The sequence below is a fragment of the Podarcis cretensis genome (assembly GCF_951804945.1).
Source record: "Podarcis cretensis genome assembly, chromosome: 5".
NCBI classification, from domain to species: Eukaryota; Metazoa; Chordata; class Lepidosauria; order Squamata; family Lacertidae; genus Podarcis; species Podarcis cretensis.
The window spans coordinates 11102005-11122718 of NC_137174.1; the positions used below are offsets into that span (position 1 = coordinate 11102005).

Consider the following 20714-nt stretch of genomic DNA (forward strand, 5'->3'; position numbering starts at 1 on the left):
GTGGTGAATGTAACAATATTGTTTTCCTACACAACTTTAGGTAACTCCAGCCATGATTAGAGGTAGGTAGGGGATTGAATCGTAGAATGGTTGAGTTTGAAGGGACCCTGACGATCATCTAGTCCAACTCCCTGCAGTGCAGGAATTCTACCCACAGCTGTCCCTGGGTGGGCTTGAACCACCAACCTTCTGGTTAATAGCCTGATGCACTAACCCATTGCACCACAGGAGATTCTGAGAGGCAGATGACATTCCAGATAATAATGACAGAAGCAGGATTAAGGCACGTAATACTGTCTGTGCTTGCTGCTTTAGTCCTATTATTATTATTATTATTATTATTATTATTATTATTATTATTATTACCCACCCATCCGACTGGCTTCCAACATATATTAAAACATAATAAAACATTTGATTTTTTTTTTAACCCTTCCTTATTCAGGGCTGCCTTCAGATGGCTCAGGGGTTGGATAGCTCCATGCCCCCCAACATTTCTCTGAGGAAAATAGGGATGTCCTAGGGTGATACAAGGACACAGGTGGCGCTGTGGTCTAAACCACTGAGCCTAGGGCTTGCCAATCAGAAGTTCGGCGGTTCGAATCCCCGTGACGGGATGAGCTCCCATTACTCGGTCCCAGCTCCTGCCAACCTAGCAGTTCGGAAGCACGTCAAAGTGCAAGTAGATAAATAGGTACCACTCCAGCGGGAAGGTAAACGGCATTTCCGTGCACTGCTCTGGTTTTGCCAGAAGCGGCTTAGTCATGCTGGCCACATGACCTGGAAAAACAGTCTGCGGACAAACGCCGGCTCCCTCGGCCTGTAAAGTGAGATGAGCGCCAGGGTCGTTTGCGACTGGACTTAACTGTCAGGGTTCCTTTACCTTTAAGGAAAAGCAGGACATTCCGGGATCCAATGAGAAACTGGGATGGCTTCTGTAAATGCTAACAACTTCCCTAATTGCTTTGATCCAGGTTGGGAACAGCCCGTTTCCTATTTGCAAGAGCAAAGCCTGGCTTGCTGATGACATGCAACATCCACTCATTATCTAATATTTTACTGCAACCTTCAGAATGAAACTCAATGCTTGAGCGTCTTTCCTATTAAAGCCGCTCTTTCTATTGGCTTCCGAAGGGCAGGCAGGGCTGTGTCTGGGAGAATGCAGCGCGCAATACATCTGTCCTGCCCTGATGATGAAATGGGCTATTTATGAAATGACACCACGAAGACAATCATGTGCATAACTCATGGGCACATTTCTGGCTTATTATTTTTAATGATGACTTTCATGAAAACATTTGCGCCCGCCACCCGATGGCATGAAAATGCGGCGGTTTATGGTTTGAATCACCCTTGGGGGCTGGCCAATCGCAGAACATTATATTCTGTCACTCAGTTATCTTTGAAGCATTGCCAGCGGAGAAGCTGTGTGTAAAAATAGCCTGTGAGTGCCTGCTTGTTACTTGACACTGCGCGGCTATTCCAATACGTATGTTTGCTCTTCCCCAACCATGTTCTACACTTGGTTCCTCCTTGCCTAAGATATATTTAAGTATGTTTTACGGACTTTGATTTCTCGCTTCGTTTCACCTATTTGGGCGGATCTTGAGGGGAGTGGGAAAGACTTGGCTGCTTCCACTTCGAAAAACCACTGTTCTCATTCACACAAAAGGATATGACTTACATACAGGAAGTCTGAGGGGTAAGCGAACTACTTTGGAAATAAATGTGCTGGGAAGCTGGCTCAGCTGAAGACAGCACCGTGGCCCTCCGCCTCTGATCAAAACACTTGGATCTAGAAGGTAAGGTGCAAGGAACTGCATGGGTGTTGTGATGTGTGCTTTTGGCTGTGTGCGCAAGGGCAGCATGGAAGCACATCATGTGAAACTGATCAGATGCGAAACACGAAACAGTTTATTATTATTCCCCCCCCCAAAAAAAAATCAGGCCAGATCTCTTGAGCTCAGCTGAAAAGCAGGGAAGTTGTCTTCCAGGTGGATAGATATTTTTGCTCTGATTTATCCAAGCCAATGTTGCAATCAAATGTAAAGATATTAAGGCTACGATTCCATGCACATATGTGAGAGCAAGGGGCAGTAAGTTCTGTGGGACTTATTTCTGAGTAAACGTGCATAGGAGTGGGCTGTTCAAGTGTCAGTACATATGAACCAAGGCTGCACAGCAAGGTTTATCATGTTTAGGTTTATTTTCTAGCTGAAGATTTACTTTCATAAATCTCAGATGTATATTACACTGGGGTGTGGAAAATGCTGTTGGACACACAGTGTGACAGACATTGGTCTAATGTCAGTTAGATATTCTTATATCAGTTACAGATAGGTAGCCGTGTTGGTCTGCCATAGTCAAAACAAAATAGTGTGCATGCACACGAAAGCTCATACCAAGAACTAACTTAGTTGGTCTTTAAGGTGCTACTGGAAGGAATTTTTTTATTTTGTTTTGATTATGTCAGTTAATTACCTATGAAGCGAGGATAGTATTACTGGGACTATTCAACGGTATTCCCTTTAATCTAGGAAAGCTATCCTCAACAGCTTGGACCTCTGAGGTCCAGATGCCAAGATTTGAGGTCACAAAAACTGTGTTTCGTTATTCCGACTTGTAATATACAAGCAGATTATGGAAACCCCTGTCCTCTTGTATTCCGTAATGTGTCTTGCACTATAGAAATTATAATAACTAATAGTCTTACACAAAATGGTGTAGATATAGAGTTACTGTGATGAGCAAGAAAAACATTTTTGCTTCTCTGCCAGTGCAGCAAGATACAAGAGGGTGGCAGTTGGAAACTCTTATTTTCTTATGGCAACGGCTTTGCTTGGGAGTGGCAATAACAACGTTGCTTAGGGTCATTGTCCAAAATGGCCCTGAAAGGAAGATTAGAAAGGCATTGAGGCTAGGCTTGTCAGGCTCCTAGAAGTGCAGAACCTGAGAGACAGTGAGCATCGTGTGAGAGTTGTGCCTTGTAGGCCAGGGGCTTGAAGCTGCCGAGATGTGGACAGCACTTGCTCTGTCATGGGACCAACATGTGGTCTGATGAGCAGGGGAGGGCAGTAATGGTAGAAGCACAGAAGCCAAGCTGACAACAGTGTGCCCACTTGTTCCTATTACCTCGCCTTGAGACTTTAGTTCTTGTCCTGGAGACCCTGAGAAGGAGGCTAACGTTCGGAAGTCTCAAGTCAGCTAATGAGATCTGTTATCACATATCCACCAACATTTCCCTGATGAAAATAGGGACATCCCATTCTACCTATTAAAGGAGCTCCCATTGCTCAGTCCCTGCTCCTGCCAACCTAGCAGTTCAAAAGCACGTCAAAGTGCAAGTAGATAAATAGGTACCACTCCGGCGGGAAGGTAAACGGCGTTTCTGTGCACTGCTCTGGTTTGCCTGAAGCGGCTTAGTCATGCTGGCCACATGACCCAGAAGCTGTACGCCAGCTCCCTCGGCCAATAAAGTGAGATGAGCACCGCAACCCCAGAGTTGGTCACGACTGGACCTAATGGTCAGGGGTCCCTTTACCTTTACCCATTCCATAATAATAATTTTATGATTTATACTCCGCCCATCTGACTGGGGTAACCCAGCCACTCTGGGTGGCTTGCAGCATATATAAAAACATAATAAAACTTTTAAAAAAGCTTCCCACTACAGAGCTGCCTTCAGATGCCTTCTAAAGGTTGTATAGTTACTTATCTTCTAGGCTCGGTGGCCACATAACTCCATACCCTCCAACATTTCTTTGGTGAAAATGGAGATGGCCTAAGGAAAAGAGGGACATTCCGGGATCAAATCAGAAACTGGGATGGCTTCTGTAAATCCAGGTCTGTCCCTGGAAAACAGGGACACTTGGAGAGTCTTCCTCAACCTCGGCCCTCCAGATGTTTTTGGCCTACAACTCCCATGATCCCTAGCTAGCAGGACCAGTGGTCAGGGTTGATGGGAATTGCAGTCTCAAAACATCTGGAGGTCCAAGGTTGAGGAAGCCTGGTCTGCAGCAGCTGTACCCAGTGTGCTGGATTTGGGGCTAAGGGGAAGATTTGGTTTCAGGCATTTTCCCTCGACACCAAGAGCACCATTTTTTTCCAACCTTACAGCCATGACCCAGTAAATAACTCTAGTCGGTCCTTGGTATTCTATGCAACTTCTTCCTTCTTCCAGCACCCTTGCTCCATGGCCACCAAAACAAGCTCAAGCCTCCAACTCTGGCGGGGGCCATAGGAACCAGCTCCTAGGGGGCTGAGGTCCCTTCACACACCCCTAAGATATTTGAGGGAAGCATTGCCATTCAAATGGTGTGGGTGCACTGTGTCATGTGACACCTGCCCCTCCCACATTTTCTTCAACTTGGCTCTCCTGAGAGGGGCTGATTTAGGAGAGGGGCTGATTTAGGCTGTTGTCATTGCCACCACCTCTAGGGCACCCAGGTTGAAAAAGAGGGCTTAACATTTCTGTAAAAGAGGTATTTACAGCAAACCCTCCAAATGTTCTGGATTTCCAGAAGCCGGCCCGGTTTCTGATTTGATCCTGGAATGTACTGCTTTTCCATAAAGGTAAAGGTAAAGGTACCCCTGCCCGTACGGGCCAGTCGTGACCGACTCTAGGGTTGCGCGCTCATCTCGTTCAAGAGGCTGGGAGCCGGCGCCGTCCAAAGACACTTCCAGGTCACGTGGCCAGCGTGACGAAGCTGCTCTGGTGAGCCAGCACCAGCGCAGCGCACAGAAACGCCGTTTACCTTCCCGCTATAAAGCAGTACCTATTTATCTACTTGCACTTAGGGGTGCTTTCGAACTGCTAGGTTTTTCCATAGGGCATAACTGCTTTTCCATAGGGCATCCCTATTTTCATCAGAGAAAAGTTGGAGGGTATGCAGTTATGTGACCCCCCGAGCCAAGTAAATATACAACCTTTAGAAGACATCTGAAGGTAGCCCTGTATAGGGAAGTTTTTTAAATGTTTAATGTTTTGTTATGTTTTATATATGTTGCAAGCCACCCAGAGTGGCTGGGGGAACCCAGTCAGATGGGTGGGTTATAAATAATAAGGTTATCATTAATATTATTGTAGAATAGGATGTCCCTAGTTTCATCGGAGAAATGTAGGAGGGTATGAGCTTGTCTGCTACACAACTATTAAAGAGCCTTCTCTTTTTCAACTAGCAGCTTTTAATCGTGACTCCAGCAACAACAGAAAGCCCAGCATGCTTCAAAACCGTACTGTGTCAAACCCACTAACTACTGCTGCTCCCTCAAAATGTGACCAGTTTGGGTCTAATAACTGGTCTGGAGGCACCAGTGCTCAGCCCAGAAGATGGAAGGGGTCCTAAGGGCACAGATTTTGCGTGCAAAAAGTATCAGGCTCAATCCTGGTGGGGAAGGGGAACTCTCCTGCTAGCGGCCTTGACAACAGAGACTAGTCAGGCTTCTCAAAAAGCCTGACAAACAATTGAAGAAAATAATCATCTCCTCTTCAGCCTGTGCTCCCATGCACACACACACAGTTAAATTTAACTTCATAAACCCTTCTGTGTGACTTATCATCAGGACATTCAAGATGTGTATTCATATTAGGCAAAAAGCCTGACCTCCCTCCCTCCCTCCAACAGATAGCTGGCAAAATATTTGCCCGCCAGCTTACCCAAGCTGAAGGTTATGGCAGTGACTGACCCAAGGAATCGCTGAATTCTTGGAGCAGGAGCCAAAACCTGGGAAACCAAACACCATGTTATGTCTCCCTATCTGCTGCCTCAAGCTGCTAAGCGTCATGTACATTCTGCTTTGATTATGTCTGCTTTGGCGATAACTGGAGCTCAGTTGAAAGTTCCTGAGAACCATGTGGGACCAAGAAAATGGAGAGATGAGGTTGGAAAAGCCTGGCATGCAACCAAGCATGGTCAGATTAGCTGTTTCGGGCAGGGCATGACCTCAGATTAATCTGCTCTGCTTACAACTTTGCTCCCTCGCTGTGTCTCGAGACTTGTTGTTTAGTCGTTTAGTCGTGTCCGACTCTTCGTGACCCCATGGACCAGAGCACACCAGGCACTCCTGTCTTCCAGTGCCTCCTGCAGTTTGGTCAAACTCATGCTGGTAGCTTCAAGAACACTATTCAACCATCTCGTCCTCTGTTATCCCCTTCTCCTTGTGCCCTCCATCTTTCCCAACATCAGGGTCTTCTCCAGGGAGTCTTCTCTTCTCATGAGGTGGCCAGAGTATTGGAGCCTCAGCTTCAGGATCTGTCCTTCCAGTGAGCACTCAGGGCTGATTTCCTTAAGAATGGATAGGTTTGTTCTTCTTACAGTCGCGCGATTTCTGTTCTCATCCTGAAGCAAAGTTCTTAACCTGAGGTACTATTTCTGGGTTAGTGGAGTCTATAACCTGAAGCATCTGTAACCTGAAGCGTTTGTAACCCGAGATATCACTGTACAGTAAACAATGACTTTGACTGCGATCCTACCCTCACCTATCTGGGAGTAAGCCCCACTGGATTCAATAAGACTTACTTCTGAATAGCACAAGTTGCCTGTACGGTTTTATATGTTAGATGTAAAGGATTGGGTTTGGCTAATACAAGGGCAAACTGAGCATGTAGGAAAAAGTGCTGGCTTCTATGTGCAATGAACAAAAAGAGCTGAACACAGTAAGGAAAAAACCTGAGGCTTATGAGAGCTGCTGTATATGTAAGTTTGGCCCTCACACAACTTAGAAAACTATTTTACTTTATTTTAACATATTTCCTAACATGTGTCATTTAAGAATTGCAAAGTGGTGAGCAGCACAATGTAAAAAAAAACACAATAAAACCAACACCTATATAATCACAATTGTAAAAATGGAAAAGCCAAATCCAACTGGTTTTAATTACTAGCAATGTTTAGGACAATAAACGAATTTTCAGCATGCAACACAATATCATCAATGGAGGCCGCCTGCCATAATTCAGAGGGGAGGTGCTGAATAGAGAGGGTGCTGTGACAGTAAATTCCCCCTTCCTCTGGTTGCTACAGGGGGAGAAAGCTTCATGACCAGGCCAAATGATATGGAGGAAGGCAAAACTGCCTGGTCCCAAATTGTGTAGGGCTTTGTAAGTCAGCACAGAAACCTTGTTTGTTGTTTAGTCATTTAGTCGTGTCCACCTCTTCGTGACCCCCTGGACCAGAGCACTCCAGGCACTCCTGTCTTCCACTGCCTCCCGCAGTTTGGTCAAACTCATGCTGGTAGCTTCAAGAACACTGTCCAACCATCTCGTCCTCTGTCGTCCCCTTCTCCTTGTGCCCTCCATCTTTCCCAGCATCAGGGTCTTTTCCAGGGAGTCTTCTCTTCTCATGAGGTGGCCAAAGTATTGGAGCCTCAGCTTCAGGATCTGTCCTTCCAGTGAGCACTCTGGCCGATTTCTTTCCGAATGGATAGGTTTGATCTTCTTGCAGTCCATGGGACTCTCAAGAGTCTCCTCCAGCACCATAATTCAAAAGCATCAATTCTTCGGCGATCAGCCTTCTTTATGGTCCAGGTCCCTAACAGAGCACACCTGTATAATACCACCTTCGCCACATACGTCCGGAATTTCCCCGACATAGCGAAAGGTGACAGCAAAGGTTGCAATTAGAATAAGACCCACTATTTGACTATTGATTCAGAACCCTGAAATGTATTTTATACCATTGAGTTTTTATTTCTATTCTTTGTATATCGTTGTTTTATTGCAATGGCCGATGGCTGACGCAAATAAAGTTTCTCTTCCCAAGGGCAACACGGCTTTTTGCATGAAATTTCTTCTCTACCTTTCCTTTCATCAACTTCCAGCCTCAGGGGTGCCAACTTGAATAAAATATGGGGGGGGCGCAGGTAAGCCCTGCCTGCACTGCATAATCCATTGCGTGCACACACACCATTTGAATGATGTGCCCATCAAATATTTTACGGGGGGGGGGGGGGGGGGGGCAAAGGGATCTTGGCCCCAGGAGTTGGCTCCTTTATCCAGCCCGCAGCTTTTTTTATCCTTGGGAGAAGATTGCCAAAAAACTGAGCAACAGCCAGAGTCTTACCCATAAGCGCTAGGAGTGCAGGGCACCCAGGCACCAGGCTCTCAGGGGTGCCAGGCTGTGATGGCCTGGGATTCGGACTCGGAGGCTGAACCTGAGGGATCCCAGCCTGCACAGGATTCCCCGCCTCCAGAACCAGCTGAGCCGGGGCTGGAGCCTGAGCCTGAAGGGTCCTCACCTGTGCTGGATCTTCAGGTACAGGCACCAGCTGACTCTGCTCTGGCCCCTGAGGTGATTGAGGACCCATTGCCTGCAGGTGCTCCACTCTCAGCCCCGTCAGGGGAAGCTGAGGTTGCCTCTGGGTCCGGTAACCCTCCAGCCTCTCCTGAGCTGCAGAGGCTCAGGGCAGAGAGGCGGAGGGAACTAAGTTCTCGCAGGAGGAGTGCTCACCTCCAGGCCAGGAGAGGCAAGTCACCTGTGGACCGGGACCGCCCTATGTCTCGGGGCAGATAAAAGCCAGCCCGCCCAGTCCCAGGTTGTGGGAGCAATATTGTTGGTAGCCTGTTCCTGCCTGCACCCTGTCCTGCTCCTCTGCCAGAGTTCCTGACCTCACCCGACTCCCTGCCTTGGACCCTGCTTCAGCTTTGACGGGCAGCCTCCATATTGCACCCTTGACCTCGGACTGGACTCGGACCTCGCCGCACGGTTAATCCTCGGGACCGGCACACAGACCAAGAGTCCGGGGCCCAAGAGTTGAGTCTAGGAAAGAGCCTGCCCATTGGTCGGATTGCCGTGACAGGCTCTTCTGCTGTGGGCGGCTCTGTGCCATGAGTTCGGGGGCGACCAAGCCAGCGAGACGCTGAGGCGACCGGCTGGTTCCGCCCTCCTGCGCACCTGGAACTGGGCAACCGGCAGGGGGGGGAGCCTGCTGGGCAGATCTTTGTACCCCGGCACCACATATGCTTAAGACAACCCTGATCTAGAATCCATGCTCATACCTTCCAACATTTCTCTGATGAAAAGAGGGGTGTCCTATTCCATTATTATTATTATTATTATTATTATTATTATTATTATACTACAGTGGTACATCGGGTTAAGTACTTAATTCATTCTGGAGGTCTGTTCTTAACCTGAAGCACCACTTTAGCTAATGGGGCCTCCTGCTGCTGCCACACCGCTGGAGCACGATTTCTGTTCTCATCCTGAAGCAAAGTTCTTAACCCGAGGTAATATTTCTGGGTTAGTGGAGTCTGTAACCTGAACCGTATGTAACCTGAAGCGTATGTAACCCGAGGTACCACTGTACTCTGGGCAGCTTCCAACATACATAAAAACACAATAAAACAATAAACATTTTAAAAAAACTGTTTTCAGATGTCTTCTGAAGATTGCAGAGTTATTCATCCCCTTGGCTCAGGGGTTGGAGAACTCTGAAGAAAATAGGGACGTTCTAAGGAAAAGTGGGACATTCTGGGATCTAATCAGAAACTGCAACAGCTTCTGTAAATCCAAGACTGTCCCTGGAAAACAGGGACACTGGGAGGGGTTGCATGCTTTATGCCTGGGTAGAACGCAAGTTTGCAAACTTCCACGTTCCGAACATCAAGCTACGCTTACAAAGGAAAACAACAGCTTGTGGGGCTGCTGGCTTCTCCATAAGAAGTCAGCCCACTTCCTCCTCACCTCCTTTTTCCATTGCAGCCAATGAAAGCAAAGGCCGCGCTGCAACTGACAAGCGATGGCAATAAAAGAGAGCCCTTATGCCCCTGTTATGACCTATGAATGGAAGGGGCAGGACCTCTCTGTTCCTCTTTTTCAATTGCTTGTCAATCACAGCTGCAGCCCCCCTTCTTTTGCTCCCCTTGGCCAGAACTGCGGAATGACTGTGGAAAGGAGCGGAATTATTTGTGGCAGCAGCAGGTGCACAGATTGAACCGAAAGGACTCAGCTTGAGCAGTGGCAGGTTACTTTTAATTATAAATAAAGCTTCGCAGATAGCAGTTCATTTGAAGCCGGGCTTGGCGGTGGGCCTGGAACCGGTTCTGAATGTCAGGCCTCAGCCCTGGTCGAAACAGTAATCAAGGAGGGCGCACGGAGTATGTGCCGAAATTCGTCTCTCGCCGCTCAGTAACCGCCACTTTCCTGCACATGCATATGGCATTGATCTGCAGACATGCCTTCCGGACAGACTAGCGTGAGAAAAGTTGTGTGAGAATAAGGGTGTTGCAGGGATGCTCCAGTATGTCTACTGTAGGGGTCGGCAACCTAAGGCCCATGGACCACAACCAGCCCATGGGGGTCATTTCACCGACCCATGGACCCTGCCTCCTGCTCGGTCGGCTCCCGTACGCTGCGCTAAACCGGAGTGGAGCAGAGCAGGGACTGCCTTCAGCGATGCTAGCCGGCTTCCCATTGGCTGCAGGAAGCTCCTGAAGCCAATGGAAAGCTGCGCACACATCCTCCGCACTGGAAGGAACACCAGAAATAGTATTTGCGTATGTGCGTACGCGCACACACACACTCCGGCCCACTGCGGCATCCGTGAGACCGTGAACTGGTCCAAGCCACAAAAGATTGCTGCCCCCGGTCTACTGTGTTGAGTACATAAGAGATGGTACACTCCACAATTAGTCGAAAGCAACCCAACCCCTTCTCAAAGCACCGTAAAAATGTGTAAAAAAGAGGCAAAACGATGCACCCTTTTAACCATTTATTCATCATGCTTAACGTACCCTCCAACATTTCTCCAGTTATAATAGAGACGTCCTATTCCATAACAACAACAACTTTATTATTTATACCCCACGCACCTGACTGGTTTGTCCCAGATGCTCCAACATATATGAAAATATTAAACATTTTTTTAAAAAAACTTATCCTATTCCATAATGATAATATTTTTATGATTTATACCCCGCCCATCTGACTGGGATGCCCCAACCACTCTGGGTGGCTTGCAACATATATAAAAACATTAAAAAAACATTTTTTTAAACTTCCCTATAGATGTCTTCTAAAGGTTGTATAGTTACTTATCTCCTTGGCTCAGGGGTTGCATAACTCCATACCCTCCAATATTTATCTGATGACAATAGGGACGCCCTAAGGAAAAGTGGGACATTCTGGGATTAAATCAGAAACTGGGATGGCTTCTGTAAATCTGAGACTGTTCCTGAAAAATAGGGAAAATTGGAGGATATGCTATGTTGTGGTTTTAGATACGAGGGGCCACTGTATTAAGGGCCTCGCAAGATGGAAAACCCGTTAGACGAAAGGGTTTTCCGTTTTGGAGGCGCTACGCAATACGAATTTCCCCATGGGCTTGCTTCGCAAGACGAAAATGTCCTGCGAGTTCCTGCGGGGTTTTTTCCCTTTCCCCCTCCTTTTCCTAAGCCACTAAGCCGCTTATCAGCTGATCCGCTGATAAGCCGCTTAACAGCTGATCCGCTAAAAGCCGCTAAACCGCTAATAGCGCTAATCCGCTAAGCTGTCAATGGGCTTGCTTCGCAAGACGAAAAAACCGCTATACGAAGAGCCTCGCGGAACGGATTAATTTCGTCTTGCGAGGCACCACTGTATTCTTTTCAGACCTCAGAATCAGAGGCCTCTAGATTCCAAAGTATTCTGGGGCTCTGGGACTTGGAGACCACTTTGGGGTGTTGGAATGGCTTCTAAGTTTTTGAAACCTCCCCCCAGCTGTTCATGAATGGGCAATGCCAGGCAGAGAGAGGCGTGAGGAGGCAGACAGACAGGGCCGCGAATGCAATTCTGTGACTGACAGCTGTAGCATCTACTTCACGGAATGACTTTACCAGCACTGTCTTTTCACTTCTGATTTCAGTGCTGGCAGCACTGGGCAACCTGCACTCAAAATTTATTGGAATTGAGGGGAAATGTCATTGAAATTATTGTGGATGGGGTGCGTGGTTTTTGTTGCCGTCAGCTTACTTACAAAGTGGCCAAGGGGTGTTTGTGAGTTTCCTTCATATTATTCTGCAAATTATCTCTGAACTCAGCAGCTTTCTTGGGTGCCTGTGCTTAAAGGTAAAGGTAAAGGGACCCCTGACCATTAGGTCCAGTTATGACCGACTCTAGGGTTGCGGTGCTCATCTCGCTTTATTGGCCGAGGGAGCCGGCGTACAGCTTCTGGGTCATGTGGCCAGCATGACTAAGCTGCTTCTGGCAAACCAGAGCAGCGCACGGAAACGCCGTTTACCTTCCCACCGGAGCGGTACCTATTTATCTACTTGCACTTAGACGTGCTTTCGAACTGCTAGGTTGGCAGGAGCAGGGACCGAGCAACAGGAGCTCACCCCGTCGCGGGGATTCGAACCGCCGACCTTCTGATCGGCAAGTCCTAGGCTCTGTGATTTAACCCACAGCGCCACCTGCATCCCTCTATTATGTCCTCAGCTGGGCTTTCCTGTAAGTGCAGAAGCTAGGGATGCTGTCTGGTCTGTATCAGGCTACAGCTTGTTTTTGTTTTTAAGAGAATTCTTCTTACTTGTAAAGAAATCAATGCAGAAATGTAAAAGGAAGCACTTCCCTTAAAAACAAAGTCAGCCTCCCACACTTCCGTAACAACCAGGGGAATAAATCATGACTTTTTTAAAAAATCAGGAAGTTCAGGCACCTGGGGAGGCTGCTGTGTGTTGAAGAAATGTCTAATGGGAAGAAAAATGCCTATACCAACCTTGCCCCCCTGAAATGATAAAGTAGGCTCAACCCTGAAACCAACCAATGTTAGAAAGAAATTCTAAGGCGCCCTGTGAAAAAGGCAGGTCTCTTTTGCCATCGAATAAAATTTGTGGCAAATTGGAGGGCAGGTTTTGGCACAGCAGCAGCTTGCCAAATTCCAGCAAGCTGGATATTTTCATACATGGATGAATACATCCATAAAATGGCACCGCTTGCGAATCTCTATTGAGAAAGGTGGATTCTGCAAATAAGTCATATGGAGGGGGGTGACAGCCCTCTTGCCCAATAGGGTGTCTGCATGACAATTAGCAGGGCAGCAGGTGCTGTTTACTCCCCTCGCTCTGTCCTCATGCTGGGTTTGGCTTCACTGATACATAACAGACACCCGACAGCTTGTAATGCTACAGCAGCCTATTGTTGACAGTGATTGACAACTGGTGGCTGGCCACCTCTAGAAGCACTTGGCAGAAGTGGATTATCAAGACCCATTTCAACCTGGGTTGAGGCCTGATTTTCGGCTTGGTTGCTATGACGGGTAACTTGTTTCGGGAAAGGAACAGAATAGGTTTGCGTCGATTCTCCTTAATCTCCCAGCAGCCTTTGATACCACCAATTGTTGTGGTTTGCCAGATTGACTTTGTGGGTTGGGAGCTGGAGGCCTGGTGAGAAGGCGAGTCCACTCTGACCTTGTGTGTTATGTACTGAAGTTCTTACCCTAGGCCAGCAGAGGGATACAGTGGTACCTCGGGTTAAGTACTTAATTCGTTCCGGAGGTCCGTTCTTAACCTGAAACTGTTCTTAACCTGAAGCGCCACTTTAGGCCTCCTGCTGCCACAGCACGATTTCTGTTCTCATCCTGAAACAAAGTTCTTAACCTGAAGCACTATTTCTGGGTTAGCGGAGTCTGTAACCGGAAGCGTATGTAACCTGAAGCGTATGTAACCCGAGGTACCAGTGTACTGTAGATAGTTTTCACTCAGGTCCACATATGCAAATAAGGGACTGAAAGTGACGTTCAGTGATTGGATAGTTACAGAAAGTGTTACAGTTGCATTGTAGTGGAGCTCTATATAAGCAGGCTGGCTGAACCCTTCAGTTCAGTTCAGTTCAGTTCTGGCCTGTAAATAAACAAGAGCTGTTTGAAGAATTGCTGTGCTGTCTGATGTGTTCACCCACAACTTAACATTTTGGGGTACATTTCAGAAAATTTCATTGTATAAAGCCGTGGGGGGGGGGGTCAGCAGGGAATTGGGAGCAAGCTACACTGTTGACACTCATTGTCTTCATAGGTACATAGGAGAGAGAAAATAAAATTTTAGAACCAGAAGCGATTGGTCTCTCAAAACTGATTCTGAGAAGAGAAAAGAACAAGATGGGTGTATTTGTTGTTCTTTTATGGCACAAAAAGCCAAGGGTAAGGAACTTGTGGCTTCCAGATATTGCATGGACAGGCGGAGTCCCCCAAACCCTGGGCGGCCCCGTGTGGAATAACGACTCAAGACAACGTGCTATGGGATTAAAATTGGCCAGAACTTTATTATGTAGACCTTGGCTCAGGCATTGGGCAATATCCCTCCCAGTCCCCTGCTGGGGACCTGGGGAACATCAGGGTTATCCAGATTGTGAGGGGAATGGGCTGGCTCTGGAGAACATACGTTCAAGCAGAGAGCCTGCCCCCCCACCCCATTACGCCGCCGTTGCAGGGGAGAGCAATGACAACCTCTAAGCCAGGTTTCAGCAAACATTTTCAGCAGGGGGCTGGTCCACTGTCCCTCAGACCTTGTGTGGGGCCAGACTATATTTTTTGGGGGGAAATGAATGAATTCCCATGCCCCACAAATAACCCAGAGATCCATTTTAAATAAAAGCACACATTCTACTCATGTAAAAACACCAGGCACGCCCCACAAATAACCCAGAAATGAATTTTAAATAAAAGGACACGTTTTACTCATGTAAAAACATGCTGATTCCTGGACCGTCTGTGGGCTGGATTTAGAAGGTGATTGGGCTGGATCCGGCCCCCGGGCCTTAGTTTGCCTACCCATGTTCTAGGCGTATGGCCAATGCTTCCCCTCAAAACAACCCCTTTAATGGGGAACCCTGTGATAGCTGCTACAAAGGGGGGGGTCACTGCTACATGCCCACCCATATTTAGGTAAGATAGACTAAAGGATTCCGTCCAATGCCTGGCTGGCAGGGAGGGAGGGAGAGGAGCTGCTTTCTTTGAAACCCGGGAAATTTAAAGGACATCATCAATAAGGGACAGCAGCGGGACACGGCGCTGGGATAAGGGACTTTCCCAAATAAGGGACGGTTGACAGGTATGCACCAGAGTGTGGCACCAAGAAGGGGAACCAAAAGATGCTCTCTTTCCTCTACCCCTGTGTGTTGCCCATTCTTCTTTCTCCTCCCACCGTGGCTTTCCAGTTGCTATAATATAATAATAATAATAATAATAATAATAATAATAATAATAATAATAATAATAAATAAATAAATAAATAAATAAATTATTATATGTACCCTGCCCATCTGGCTGGGTTTCCCCAGCCACTCTGGGCAGCTTGCAACAGAATATTAAAAACTATACAGCATCAGACATTAAAAACTTCCCTAAACAGGGCCACCTTCAGTTGTCTTCTACAAGTAAAATAGTTATTTATTGCCTTCACATTTGATGGGAGGGCGTTCCACAGGGCGAGCACCATTACCAAGAAGGCCCTCTGCCTGGTTCCCTGTAACCTCACTTCTCCCAGCGAGGGAACCGCCAGAAGTACGTTGGCAGCGGCGGCATCAGTTGAGTTTGTTTTTTAATTGCCCTATGACTTTTTAAGCAGCACCGCCCTCCTCTTGCGTCGCCATTGGCAGAAGCTGGCGCTCCGTCAGAGCAAACTCCTCTTTTTATTGGCTAGCGCTACAGCAGGTAGTCTTTAGCCACGGCCAATCGAAACTTCACTGTTGGAGGGTATGAAAGTTCTACTGGCTGAGTCCCAGCTAAGCTAGGGTCAGGGACTTACGCTGGCATGGCCCCAGCTGAGAGCCCAAGATCTGCCAGATCCAATCTCTCTCTTCGCAGTGGATCTTGGGTTCGAGTTGTTCTGTAAATTACACTGCAACTTTACCTACCCAAGGGGAGCGCAGCAGCTGGTGTGTGTGCCCGAATGCCCGTGTGCAAGTGAGTGTAAGAGCTGGAGTATTCTTATTTTTGTCCTCTCAATGTGGTCAACGGGAGGATATTAAATACACCAGCTCTAGGGCTGCTGTAGGCCTTTGGGAGTGTGTGTCAAAAGGACATGGGGTCCTGGGGTCCTGTGGATTCATAGCTTCCCCCATCGTAGTCCTAACACCAACAGAAGCCCACTGGTGAAATGGCACTGGAGAGGCCTCCAGCAGTGAGCTTCTCTCTCAGCTGGCAGAGCCCCCTCAGTATTTAATTGCTCCATTAATCCCAAAATGTGAAGGGAAGGGTCAATTGGGGCTTATCAGTAGGATTACAATGGCTGAGTGCATGAAAATAATCTTAATGAGTGTAAGATCCAAAAAGAGCCAACCGTTATTTTATTTTATTTTTTGCTCCTCGAGGCAAAGAAAATATTTGGCCATGTTGAATGGAAAAAATAAAGGTATAAAATATAAATTTAATTAGGGGAAATTATGGGGAAGCATTTTGTGATAAATCTATAGCAAACCTAACATGTTTTCCATCTATTTTCAGCATGGGACAAAAGGATGGTCAATTATGCTTGCTATATTCATAGAGCTGTTGGCTCCACCCGCCCCGCCCCACCCAAGAAGACAGAATTAAAGAATCAAAAGTTTTATTTTAAAGAAACACTCCCAACATCAGCTCAACTAACATGTGGGGGTTGGTGTTCATGGTGACAGAATATTGAGGCTAAATAAACACACACACACACATACACACACACACACACACACACACACACACACACACACACAGTGGTACCCTCGGGTTAAGTACTTAATTCGTTCTGGAGGTCCGTTCTTAACCTGAAACTGTTCTTAACCTGAAGCACCACTTTAGCTAATGGAGCCTCCCACTGCTGCCGCGCCCCCAGAGCCCGATTTCTGTTCTCATCCTGAAGCAAAGTTCTTAACCTGAAGCACTATTTCTGGGTTAGCGGAGTCTGTAAACTGAAGCGTATGTAACCCGAGGTACCACTGTATATATTATTTATACCCCGCTCATCTGGCTGGGCTTCCCCAGCCACTCTGGGCATCTTCCAACAAAATATTAAAATACAGTAATGCATCAAACATTAAAAGCTTCCCTAAACAGGGCTGCCTTCAGGTGTCTTCTAAAAGTCTGGTAGTTGTTGTTCTCTTTGGCATCTGGTGGGAGAGCGTTCCACAGGGCGGGTGCCACTATCGTGAAGGCCCTCTGCCTCGTTCCCTGTAACTTGGCTTCTCGCAGGGAGGGAACCGCCAGAAGGCCCTCGGCACTGGACCTCAGTATCCGGGCTGGATGATGGAGGTGGAGGCACTCCCTCAGGTATGCTGGACCGAGGCCGTTTATTCTTTTCTTTTAAATATATTTTTTATTAAATTTTACATAACAAATTTAAATTCAAACACACCATTCACCTCTTCATTTAGGATTCTCTGAATCCTTCAACTTCCTTCCACCCTTCCATGGTTACCATTATCAATCTTTTTTTCTCTCAACTGCTTATCTTATGTTCTCTAATTTGTTTAAAAAAATTAATTTTCCTTTTTCCCATAGCTTTTCATACATTACAAGCATTACTCAAATCCTGCCAATGTTTTTAGTTGTGAGGAGGAATTAAAGAACCTTTTAATGAGGGTGAAAGAGGATAGCGCAAAATATGGTCTGAAGCTCAACATCAAAAAAACGAAGATCGTGGCCACTGGTCCCATCACCTCCTGGTGGGCACAAGGAGAAGGGGACAACAGAGGACGAGGTGGTTGGACAGTGTTCTCGAAGCTACCAGCATGAGTTTGACCAAACTGCGGGAGGCAGTGGAAGACAGGAGTGCCTGGCGTGCTCTGGTCCATGGCGTGCTCTGGTCCATGGGGTCACGAAGAGTCAGACACGACTAAACGACTAAACAGCAACAACAACGGTGTTCTCTTAAATACTTTATAAATTTCCCCCATTCCTTTTAAAAATTCTTCACATACACACACACACACACACACACACACACACACACACATATACAAACCCTCATTGCTATGTGCAAGACGGGGGGGGGGATGAACGAATGCATAGGAATTAAAGAATGAGTGTATGTTAAAAGAGAATGGATATATGTGGGTGTAGATGAATGGGGGGTGGATGAAAAAGAGACTATAGGAAAAGTTTCTCAACCCTGCTTTAGCATGGGGTGTGAGAGTTAAGGGGCTTAAACCATTTACCGCCTAGTGTGGACCTGATCTGGATTGGCTCTGCCACAAAAAAGATCCCATTTGTTTCACTGGGATCCACTTTAGATTGGGTCTGCAGTAGGGGCAAAGGTTTAAGCCTCTCCCCTGCCTCCCTCAGCTATTTGTGGGAGACAAATAAACCCTAAACCTAAGGGTGGGGTAGGTTTTGCCCTGAGAACCAACCCATGAATGCCACTCCTTGAGAGGCTAAACGAAATCTCTGGGATATGAATTCCTCTGTCCTTCATTCTGTGGTGGAGTACCGATATAGAAACACTTGCTGTGTTTTATTTTCAATTTTTCCAATCACACTTTCTCATATTTTCAGCTTAGAACACCCAAATCGCCAAGCCGCTAGAGGTTTGGGGAGGGGGGGGGGCGGTCAGCACAAACCAGAAATTTCATCAGCCCTCGGACAGTGCTGGCTGGGGCTGATCATAGTGGTTTCAAAATGAATTGAATGTTCAGAATTCACAGGCAGAACAGAACTAGTCCATAAATCGGGTGTTCTGATAATGTCTGAATATTTAATTTACTGATTTCATCACTGCTTAGACAGGCACAAGATCGCACTCAGCAACTTTAAGATCAGTTTTGTAAAAGATAATACTTTATAACAAAAGTGTACCAAGTTCTTGTGAAATAGCCATAGAGTGGAGATTTCTCCAAAGTTTCAGAGTTCAGTGTGGAATCCTACAGATAGCTCAACTGGTAAAGCATGAGACCCCTTAATCTCCGGGTCATGGGTTCGAACCTCAGGTTGGGTGAAAGATTCCTGTCTTGAAGGGGGTTGGACTAGATGACCCTTGTGACCCCTTCCAGTTCTATGATTCTGTGATCATCAGTCCAGTTCAGGGATCTGTTGTGGAACTGCAGCTTCCATGATCCCATAGAGCAAAACAACGTATGGACAGCAACTGGTTCCTGACCCTCTATTCTTGCAGTTCCACGTTTCAATAAAAAGGTGCTCTAAAGGTACCTGAAAACGCCAAACCTGGAGAGAGAACAAAATTCCCCCTCTTGGCGGACGTGATTACAGTGGTGCCCCGCAAGACGAATGCCTCGCAAGACGAAAAACCCGCTAGACGAAAGGGTTTTCTGTTTTTCGAGGCGCTTTGCAAGACGAATTTCTCTATGGGCTTGCTTCGCAAGACGAAAACGTCTTGCAAGTCTTGCGATTTTTTTCGCTTCCCCCCCCTTTTTCTAAGACGCTTTGCCGCTTTGCCGCTAATAGCCGCTAAGCCGCTAAGCCGCTAATAGCGCTAATCCGCTAATCCGCTAATAGGGTCGCTTCACAAGACGAAAAAACCACAAGACGAAGAGACTCGGTGTTATGTACTGAGTTGAATAGGATCCAAACTGCAACAGTCTGATTGGTCCTAGAACAATAGGATCCAAAAGGCAGCAGTCTGATTGGTCCTAGAACAATAGGATTCAGAATGCAGCAGTCTGATTGGTCCTAGAACAATGCAGCAGTATGATTGGTTGGCAGGAACTACCCAATCATGCTCCAGATAGAAGTGAATCCACAACCTGATTGGCTTACAGTAGAATTCCGGAATTAGCCAATCATGTGCAGCCCATTGTGTAAATAATGTATATAAAGCAGATACTTTGAGGGGACTTTCATTCATTCCTCCTCACCACTATGAGCTGAATAAAGAGCATGAAATCACTTTGCGACTCTGAGTATATTTCACTCGCGGAACGGATTCTTTTCGTCTTGCGAGGCACCACTGTATAACACCACCACTGCCTTTCCCCCAGCTAATTTTGATATTTTTGTAGTTTATTCTATTGGGCTTTGACCCTTTTGGGCAGAGAAAGACAGTTCATCCAATCTAGCAAGGAAATGAATACCGACTTCTCCATCAGAAAGCCTGCAGTGCCAACAAAGTGAGAGCAAATTCATCTGAACGCCACCCATTATTTCCAAATTTGCATATGCACATTTAAATTAGCATATGCAAATCTGCTGCATTTTCTCCTCTACTCTAGCGATGCATCAATGGCTACCCTAGCAGACAGGGAAAGGGAGTGATGGTGATGTCAGAAGCAAAGTGTAGCCAAAGTGTTGACTTGATTTGCATTTCTCCAATGATTATTGCTGTATTCTTGTTGATAGCGCTTATATACTTCAAGCTATCCAGATTCAATCACTGGTGTCAGGGAACTGCCATTGGAGCCTAGGGTGGGGGCAAGGCTCCCAGACGAAGCTGGAGAAGGAACCAGCAGGGAGAGGGGAAGAGCTTCCGCTGAGGAAGGAGAGGCGGAGGGGGAATCGGAGGGAAGGCTCAGAGACGCTTCCAGCGAGACCAGTGCAGAGAGCTCAGGACCTCCTCTGGGGACGCCCACTCTGCGCAGAAAGCTTTCGCGCAGAGAATCTAGGCGGAGACTCAGTGTGAAGGAGCTTCTATGTTGGAAGAAATTCAGGAAACGCCCACTGACGGATTCTGCCAGTGATTAAGGCAGCCACGAAGTAAGGGCTGTCCGGTTAGGGAAAGTTTTAAGCCAGCTACTCAGCTTGGAGCGGCTTTGGGCTTACGCACAAGCAACCCCTCATCCTGTTACAACTGGATATTCCAAGCACAAGTACAGTGGACG

At 46.9% G+C, this 20714-nt stretch overlaps 1 protein-coding gene across 2 annotated transcripts in view; it reads left to right on the forward strand.

The window, feature by feature from the left end:
• The first annotated feature begins 1461 nt into the window (after positions 1-1461).
• Positions 1462-20714, forward strand: part of LOC307215649 (cardiac-enriched FHL2-interacting protein) — a 32252-nt gene continuing 12999 nt past the window's right edge. For both annotated transcript variants that reach the window (XM_079975095.1, XM_079975096.1), the window contains exon 1: positions 1462-1802. The gene's annotated coding sequence lies outside the window, so the exon portion shown is untranslated. The remainder of the gene's footprint in view (positions 1803-20714) is intronic.